This window comes from Camelus dromedarius, chromosome 4 (genome assembly GCF_036321535.1).
Source record: "Camelus dromedarius isolate mCamDro1 chromosome 4, mCamDro1.pat, whole genome shotgun sequence".
Classification (NCBI taxonomy): domain Eukaryota; kingdom Metazoa; phylum Chordata; class Mammalia; order Artiodactyla; family Camelidae; genus Camelus; species Camelus dromedarius.
In genome coordinates, this window is record NC_087439.1 from 35,692,939 (window position 1) to 35,701,599 (window position 8,661).

General features: G+C 40.0%; 1 non-coding gene across 1 annotated transcript; it reads right to left on the reverse strand.

Moving 5' to 3' along the window:
* Positions 1 to 335: 335 nt before the first annotated feature.
* On the reverse strand, positions 336 to 442 carry LOC116153219 (U6 spliceosomal RNA). Its single transcript, XR_004137002.1, has one exon. It is a non-coding gene; the product is annotated as a U6 spliceosomal RNA (small nuclear RNA).
* Positions 443 to 8,661: the final 8,219 nt, after the last annotated feature.

An 8,661-nucleotide genomic window follows, 5' to 3' on the forward strand; every position in this document is an offset into this window, starting at 1 on the left:
TGATAAAGTCGTGTTTATATTTGCTATTTTTCTATTTGTTTTCTATACATCTTATGTTTTTTTTGGAGGGGTCCTTCCTCTGTTACCTTTGTGTTAAAAGAATATTTTTGACTTTAATTCCCTTATTGATTCTCTTACTATATTTTTTCAGTTATTTTCTTGGTGGCTGCTATGAGGATTACAACTAACATCTTAATTTATAAGAATCTAGTTCAGATTAACACCAGCTTAATTACAATAGTTTACTCCTACATGGCTTCATCTTCTCTCCCTTCATTTGTGCTGCTGTTGTCATACAAATTACACCTTTAGACTGTGTGCCCATCAATAAAGAAAAAAATAAGGAATGCTTTAGAAATTTGTAAGTCACTTTTGCACAGGGGCCATGCTAGTCTTCTCCCTAGTGTTCCAATTTTAGTATATATGCTGCCAAATAGAGCAAAACATGATGTAATATTGCCATTAAAAACTACTCTGGCTTCAGTGTGGATGATGAATTAAAGAGGAGGCCAGTGTGGAAGAGAAGACTACATAAAAGACGCTGCAATGTGTCAGGTAAAAGATGATAGAGTTCAGTACTGGAGTGCTGGAGAAGAGGTGTAGGCAACCTAACTAATTTGAAAGATAATAAAGAGATAATATTAGCCAGCTCTGTGACTAGATATAGGGGTCAGCAAAATAAAAGAGTCTAAAATGATTAATTCTCTGTATCATGTAACTGAGGGAATTATGGTGATATTCACAGAGAGAGATAACTTTGAAATTGAAGCTTTGGGAGAAAATACAATGAGCTCAATTTTAGACATTCTGATTTTGTGATGCTTATAAGATACTTAAATGGAAATAGGAGTTGTTTAGTGAAGATGGGATATTTAGGTTTGGAACTTAAGTGAGAAATAAGAGCTATGAATAAAGATTTGAGAATGATTAATATGTAGATAATAATGGAAGTCTTGAGAGTTTATTAGAATGTCCAGTAAGATAGACAGAAAAATAGAAACTGATAATAGAAGAGGATGAAGGGTGGAATCCCAAGGAATAATAATATTTTGAGTTTGAGGAAAAGAAGAGGATTCTTCACAAGAAAGTGAGAGTGGCTCTACAAGTATCAAGAAAACCAGAAGAGTGTGTTGTCATGGAAGTTGAAAGAATGAAATATTTCAAGAATTGAGATGCCACATAAAATAAAAACTGTATTATTTTCACTGGAATTATCACTAAGGAAGACCATTAATAACAGTGCCATATTAAAGTTTGCTGCACATTTTTTCTATTCCTCCCATCAAGAGGAGAAATCTATTTCCCTCCCCTTGAATCTTGACTGGATGGTGTTTTATCAACCAATAAAATGTGGCAGAAGTGAGACTGCTCATTTCTGAGTCTGGGCAGCTTCTGCTTTCACAGGCTTGAAACATTTCCCCTTAAAACCAGTGTTCATGCTGTGGGAAGCCCACATATGGAGGTGCCATGAGGAGAAGAACTGACTTCTATCTAAGCTCCCAGCCAAGAGCCAACATCACCTGCTGGCTATGCGAATGAGCCATAGTGGATGTTCTAGTCCAGTCAAGTCTTCAGATGACCACAGGTGCAGACAATGCCATGCAGAACAGAATTACCACTTGTGCCTAGTCAACCCGCAGAAAATCATGAAAGACGATAAATGGTGGCTGCTGTTTTTAATGGGACCGTTTGTTACACAGCAATTGATACCTTATTTTATTACTATTTTGTAACACCTATAAGAAACAACGTCCTCTTGGGGCATAGTAGGTATGAACTGCCATAGGCTGAAAAGTGACTTGAAGGATAGGAACTGAAGACAATTATTTTAATAAGCTGAGTGTGAAAGAGAAAAGCTATTTAGAGTGTTATATGTAAGAAGGTTTGTATTTGACAAAGGTGTTATGTTAGTATTTAAATACAAAAAAACTGAAATGATCTTTAAGATGGTGTTAGTATAAACAGAATAAAGTGACGATACAGAAGAGAGATGAGTTAAGTGATGGAGGGAGGTTCCTGAAGAGCTGGAAGAAAATGTTATTCAGCCTCCCCCCGAAAGGATCTGACTGGTCTCATTAGATGTGATCCACAGAGAGGCCCTGATGGGTGGATAGGCATATCCTGACTTCTCGGCAGTTACCCTGTGGATAGCTGCTCTTGGCTTAGGCACTAATTGTTTTTCTAGTTATCTGTGGCTAGGCTCTTAGGTTGTATTAGTTAGGATTTGGGGGGCTATAAGTGACAGAAGATATATTTCAAAGAGACTGACACATAAATCTGAAGTTTGAGGGTTGGTTAATTCAGCAGCTCTACAGCATCATCAGGGTCCCAGGTTCTTTCCATCATTCTGCTCTGTCATCCTCAGACTTTTGCCTTACTCTCTTAGATGGGCTCCTGTAATTATCTCAAGATAAATGCTGCAGTCCAAGGGGTCATATACAGAAGGTCATGTCAAGGGACAGAAATAGGAGGTTTCTCCTTGCATGTCCATTTTCCATAAGTCCCACAGCAGACTTCTCTAATGGTTAGAATCTCATCATGTATTCAGTCAACAGCAAGGGTGATTTTAGGTAGGTTGTTTAAACTTGGTAAGCCTCAGTTTTCTCATCTGTAAAACAGGTAGCCTAGTACCTATCTCAAGATTATAATAAGGAATAAAAGACACTATTCTAGTAAGTGCATAGCACAGCGCTTGCCTCACAGAGCCTCTTCTCATCCATGCCATCCTCCATACTGGGTTAAGAGTTTCATTTTCTAAAAAGCAAAATTGAGATTCTTTTTCCATTTTCAAATGGGAGCCCACAACCAGCTTAAAATAAATTTGATTCATCTTCTGGTGCTGGGGTCTACTTTCCTGCAAACACTCAGAAGAGGAAAAAAAATAAGTAGATGTCTATTATAAAGGAAAAAGTGTGGATGGACAACTAACAGTATCTGCTCCGTCGGACCAGTAACGTGTAAGGAACTGACCTGGTTGCCTTGCCTCTGGGGGTGTGAGGATCCCTGTGTGCTGGGCGGGAACCAAGGTGTCAGAGGTTTCCATCTCAGGTAAAGGGGAATCCAGGCACAGTAGAGTACAGATGTGAGGTACGTGTTTGGGTGATAAAGGGGGTGAACATTCAGTGATTTACGCTTATCCCAACAATACCCCTCATAAAATAGCCTGGGCTCCACCACAGGCCTGAGTCTGAGCCAGAATAATAGATTATAAAGTTCTTTGAGCTCCAAAGAGCGTGCTAACATGAATACTAAATAAGTATTTGTGTTACATGTTACTAAGTAAAAAAGATATATATGTATATATACCATGCATTCTCAAATGCAATATGCTTTCTCTAGCAACAATTAAGATTTCCCATCTACATGCTCCTTTTGCTTATCTCAATAGACACAGTGCCATCTACTGAAAATAGAGCACCAATAGCCATGGTCCCCCCAGGGATTCCCAGAAGAGCCTCTCTCTCTATGAGCTCCTCTCTCACCCACCTCCCAGATGGACTGGAGGGAGTAGGCGGAATCCACAGGCTGTTCTCCTGTCACAAACTGTAATGCATCTGTTCTCTGGTGCTTTCCATGAGCAGCAAGAGTAAGACGGTCCTGTAGGGACCTAAGGAGCTTGGCCAGAAATTAAAAATGTCTGTGAAAGCTCTTTTAGGCTATCCTCTTGCCTTCAACCAGGTATACGTTTAAACTCCCCTAGATAGACAAGGCGTGCTTATATATTAAGATATCAAAGGAGTATTGACATGTCCTCCTTTGAGTGACTATGATTTTTTTTCCATGTAACAGTGTAGCAATGTATTACAGTTATTTTATCTTTCTGTGAGATTTTCAGTGGGTAGAAGAGATAAGAGATTAATAACAGAATCCTGGAACATGATCAAGTCTGCTATGTCTTTGGGATTTGTGGATAGCTTAGGTCGCTGATGAAATTCACGCATGCCAAATTCCACAGTTTAGTTGAGTGTGTCCTCTCCAGGTCACAGTGACTCTTGGTTTCATACATCGAGAAACAAGAGGAAAATTGTTGCTGACGTCTAGCCACCAGAGTCAGCAATAAAACAGGAAACTGAGCTCTTTAAAATACACAGCCTTCTGCAGGACCTACTCAACCCCTGCCTTCTCTGCCTCTCACACCACCATCCTTCCTCCTGAGGAATTCTGGCTCCATCCAGCAAGTAGCCCTTCAGGGACCATTTATAGTTTAAAGCTTTGGTCTGAATGGATTCTGATCTGGCTTTCAGTAGTCAGGCCTGGCTTCCCTTCCATCTGCCCCTCCAGGTCTGGCCCCATTCTCTCCATTGCATCTGCTGCTCATTCTTTCTGCCTTCTTTTTATTAGATTTTTCAAAGCAAAATTTCCCACACTTAAGTTTGTGGTCTGGTAATTTATCACAAATATTCTTGAAACTGCCTTGTTAAAAGGGGCATTTGAAGCTGAAACCTAGGCATCTGTTACCACGGTGACCACCAACAACTACTGAGACCTGCCTGCTGAAACCAGAGAGGTAAGGGTCACATGGGCGGGAGACTGAAGGCAGGCAACTCCAGACTACTGCGCAGAGGAAAAGGCCCCAAGCCTCTGACGTGGGGGTGGGGTTCTCAGCCTTGAGCTGGACAGCCTTCTGTGCAACAGGAGGAAGCAGGCCAGTGTCCTGCTCCTGAATTCTCTATATCACGCAGTTTAGGAAATATGGGAACTGGAAGTTCTTTCCACCACCAGGTTACTAAGGAGAGTGTGAATTCCAAGTTTATAACTTGAAACTTACTTGATCACATTTGCATGTTCTGGAGCCATTTAGCTGTCTGTGCCTCAAATTATCAATTTGAAAAGGCAAAATATTCCCTATGTCGTCAGATTATATGAATGTCAGTGAGGCAACAAAGTGAAACCTTTTTGCAAACAGGGTGCCACGCCCACGGAGACCAGACTCCACGCTCTGAGTATCCAGAGCCTCTGCAGGTTGCTGTAATCACCTTCTCTCTCACACAAAAGACAATTCCTGCAACAGAGAGGAGCGCAAACTAACCTCACTGATTGCCTTCCCAAGCCAGGATCCTCCCGGAGTCCCACTGTTCACTGGGCCTGTCAAAGTGAACACTGGTGGTTAGGTGTGTCTTGAAGTGCTACAAAGGTGGTTATAAAAAAAAAAGTGTATTCAATAAATAATGAAGGTTACAAGAAACACAATTTATACTCCTTCACCTTCTGCTTTCTTTTTGCAATTTTGGATAGAATGTTAAAGAGATACTTAGGAGTGGCAAGCATTGTATTGAAAAGCAGAAGTGTCAAGTCAGGCAATATATAAGGGAAAGACAGGAAGATCTATACATACAAAAGGTGTGTATATGCTTGGGAGTACTTTTTGTGTGTCAAACTACATATTTTATTAGTTTGCTTTCTTGGTAGAAATATAATGCATTGAATCAATAGGATTAGACAAACATGACAGACAGAAAAATACATGTTGGTGAGTAAAGTATGGAAGGATACAGACACGATAAAGAGGAAAATACCGGACAGTGCTGCCATTCCTATGACCGCAAGCGAAGGGGGTGCCCTGGGGTGGAGTCTTGGTAGGAATTCTTATGGAACAATAACAGGATCACATGGAGGAGGGGTGGAGTTATAAATACAAGTGGATGCATTAAATCTGCCAGATCTAAATTCTTAGGCACTGCATCCTTTTGTCATCTCTTATTAGCACAACTGCCATCAGCATAAATGACTGAAGTATTAGTGGATTTTTGACGTCTCACTCATGTACCTGCACGAAGGAACTGGAGCAGACAGAGCTCATTCTTCAGGTGGTCAGAAGTAGGCAGTCTCCTACCTGAAATGTTCTAAATTCCCTTCTTTTCACAGAGTAGGTAGGGAGTCAAACCTTCCCAGAGATAGGTGGGGTGTGGAGGAGTTCCCAGAATGTTGAAAATAGTTGGATGTTGGAATCAGAATGGGTTCACCATCAAAGAAATGTCTTGTGTGTTTTTTGAGAAAGGATAGACAACGTAATTCCTCACAAAATTGCTAGTTTTGTGGTTGTTAATGAGAAATCTCCAAAAAAAAAAAAAAATACCTTTTACTGTTTACATCTCAGACCTTGTAAATCATGAAATATAGTTTCAGTTTGTAGTGTAAGACCTATGGAGTAACATGGTTATTGCTGTTAGCTGTAAATACAGTCCTTTATTATGGTTGCAGCTTGCTCTTCCTAAAATAAAATTCAGCATTTGCTGAATTTAAGTTTAGCTTGGCTTACTTTTCTGCCAAACAGAATATAAGCATACTGGATATAATACTGCATTAGCTTTCTTTTCAACCCAAAATTTGAATGTTCTTATCGTTTATTATTAAACTTGTACGCAAAAACAAAATGGGAAATTTTAAGAGCATAATCTTTGGCATTAGAGAGACCTAGTTCAGATCTTGACTATGCCACTTGATCAGTATTCCTCACTTATCTGTAAAAATTGGATGAGAAAAATGCTTGTCTATGGCAGTTATGAGACTGAAAGGAGCTAATGGATTTAGTTTGTATTGAGGTATTTGCATAGCTTCGATAAATAATACCTAGTCTCCTCACTCAAGTCCTGAACAAATTAAGAAAGAGACAAAAGAGTAAGGCCAACAGGAGACATTATAATCAGTAACACCGACATTGGAGAGCATAAGCTTCCAGATCCGGAACACCAGAAATAGATTTACCACCTGGTCATAGTCCTAGACAATGGGTCCCCCACTGGGCAAAGGTCTTTGCTACTAATCTTACAGCTTGCCTGAGATCAGCTGGGAGCGCAATCTCCCTGTGAGGAGATTTGCTACAGAGAGAGGAAGAGGCTGGATGATAAATACCCAGTTTCTTCCAAGCTTATCAATGAAATAAATCACTCTTCCCCCAGGGAGGGTAAGTGAGGAGGTGGAAGTATCCAGGAGGGTTACAGCTCCTGGAGCTCCCTCTCATGGGAGAAAGCATCAGGAGTGAAGAATCAGTGCTCCCTCCAGTAGAGTGTTTAGCACAGTGCCTGGCACAGAGAAACATTTATTATATGCGTTAGAACATAAACTGAGATATATTACAATTTTTAAGAGTTTATTTGAGCAAAAAATTATTTGAATCAGGCACCATCCATTCTAACAGACAGAAAGGCGCTCCGAGGAGCTGTACTAAATGAAAGGCTTTTATAGGCAGGAGGGAGTGGCAATTTTTTACTAGGCAAAAAAGTGGGTTGGTTATTGCAAGGTTACTTTCCTTTAGGGGATGACAGGGGTCTGTCGGACAGATTACTCAACTAGTGATTATCAGGAGATTCCTGATTGACTGGTTTAGGATTCCACTTTTGGGAGAGCACAAACTGTAATTAAGTCTTGGTTTGGTAATCTGGAACGTAGCATAAGTGACTCCATTTGGAACTTGTTGTCTTGTTAACATATGTCACTTATGCTATTATAATTACTGACCCTTAAGGAAAAGTGAAAAACTCACAAATTAGTTTTGGGACCTTGATACATGTGGGAGAGTGGTAGGTGGCAAGTCTAGAGAAGAGGCTGGAATCTGAATAGCAAAGATCTTCGTGGTCTGTAAGATGAACTTCCACTTTATTTTGTAGACAGTGGGTAACCAAAAGTAATTTTAAGTTGAGGAGAGACCCTCAAGTTTACATTTTAGAACATGAACTCTAACTGCAGTATATAGGACGAAAAAGAGTCCACAAGCCAGACACTATGCTATGCCCTTAGTATAGTGCTCTCTCTCAATCACCACAATAATCTTGACAATTATACACAATCATTATTACGATTTTACAGATGAGAAAACGGAAGCTTTAAAAGTTTAAGTGACTTACTCAAGATACTCAGCTTATAAATGAAAAACCTGCAGTTTGATCTCATGTCTCCCTGGTTCCAAGACTCAGGACTGTCTTCATGAGCCTGTGACTTGTGCATTCACAACAGGCTTCATGCTTAGAAAGGTCCTCTTCCTGATTTAATACTCTGTTGTTGCCATCTTGAAATTCTTAGTAATTTTAGAATAAGAGGGCCCACATTTCTGTTTTGCACTGGGCTCCTTAAATTATGTAGCCAGTCCTGCCAAGATATCTTTTCTCCCCGTTACTCCAGTCACCGCTTTCACCAAATCTGGAGAATTCTGCACAAATAAAAATCTCCTTTTAATCAAAGAACCATGAAAAATTAACTACTGTAGGTGGAATATAAATATGTTGACAATTATATATGGATGTTTTTACATTTATACGTATAAATATCCACCATTCAAGCCAAATCTCCATCACCAAACAATCCTTTCGCAGATTTCTTTGGTTCCCAGGACCTCCCCAGTGCTGTAAGTGGGAGCCAGGCCAGAAGTGGTGAGGACATGGTATGAAGTTTATTGGGGGGTAAATACATTCATGTCTAAACACATGTGTTTGGTCATATTCCAAGTCCAAATACAAATTAATTTAGGATTATCTTTTTGATGCTTTCCATATTTCAGCTCCCATCAGTTGGCACAAATAATTAAGGGATGATGGAATACACATTGGCACAATCTCACAACTTCTTTGAGGCTATAGGTCCCTGAAAGACAGGCAGCTATTACAGAAGATGGAGGAGAGTATTTTAGAAAAGAATGCTATGTGAGCAGCATTGCATGGGTCCCTT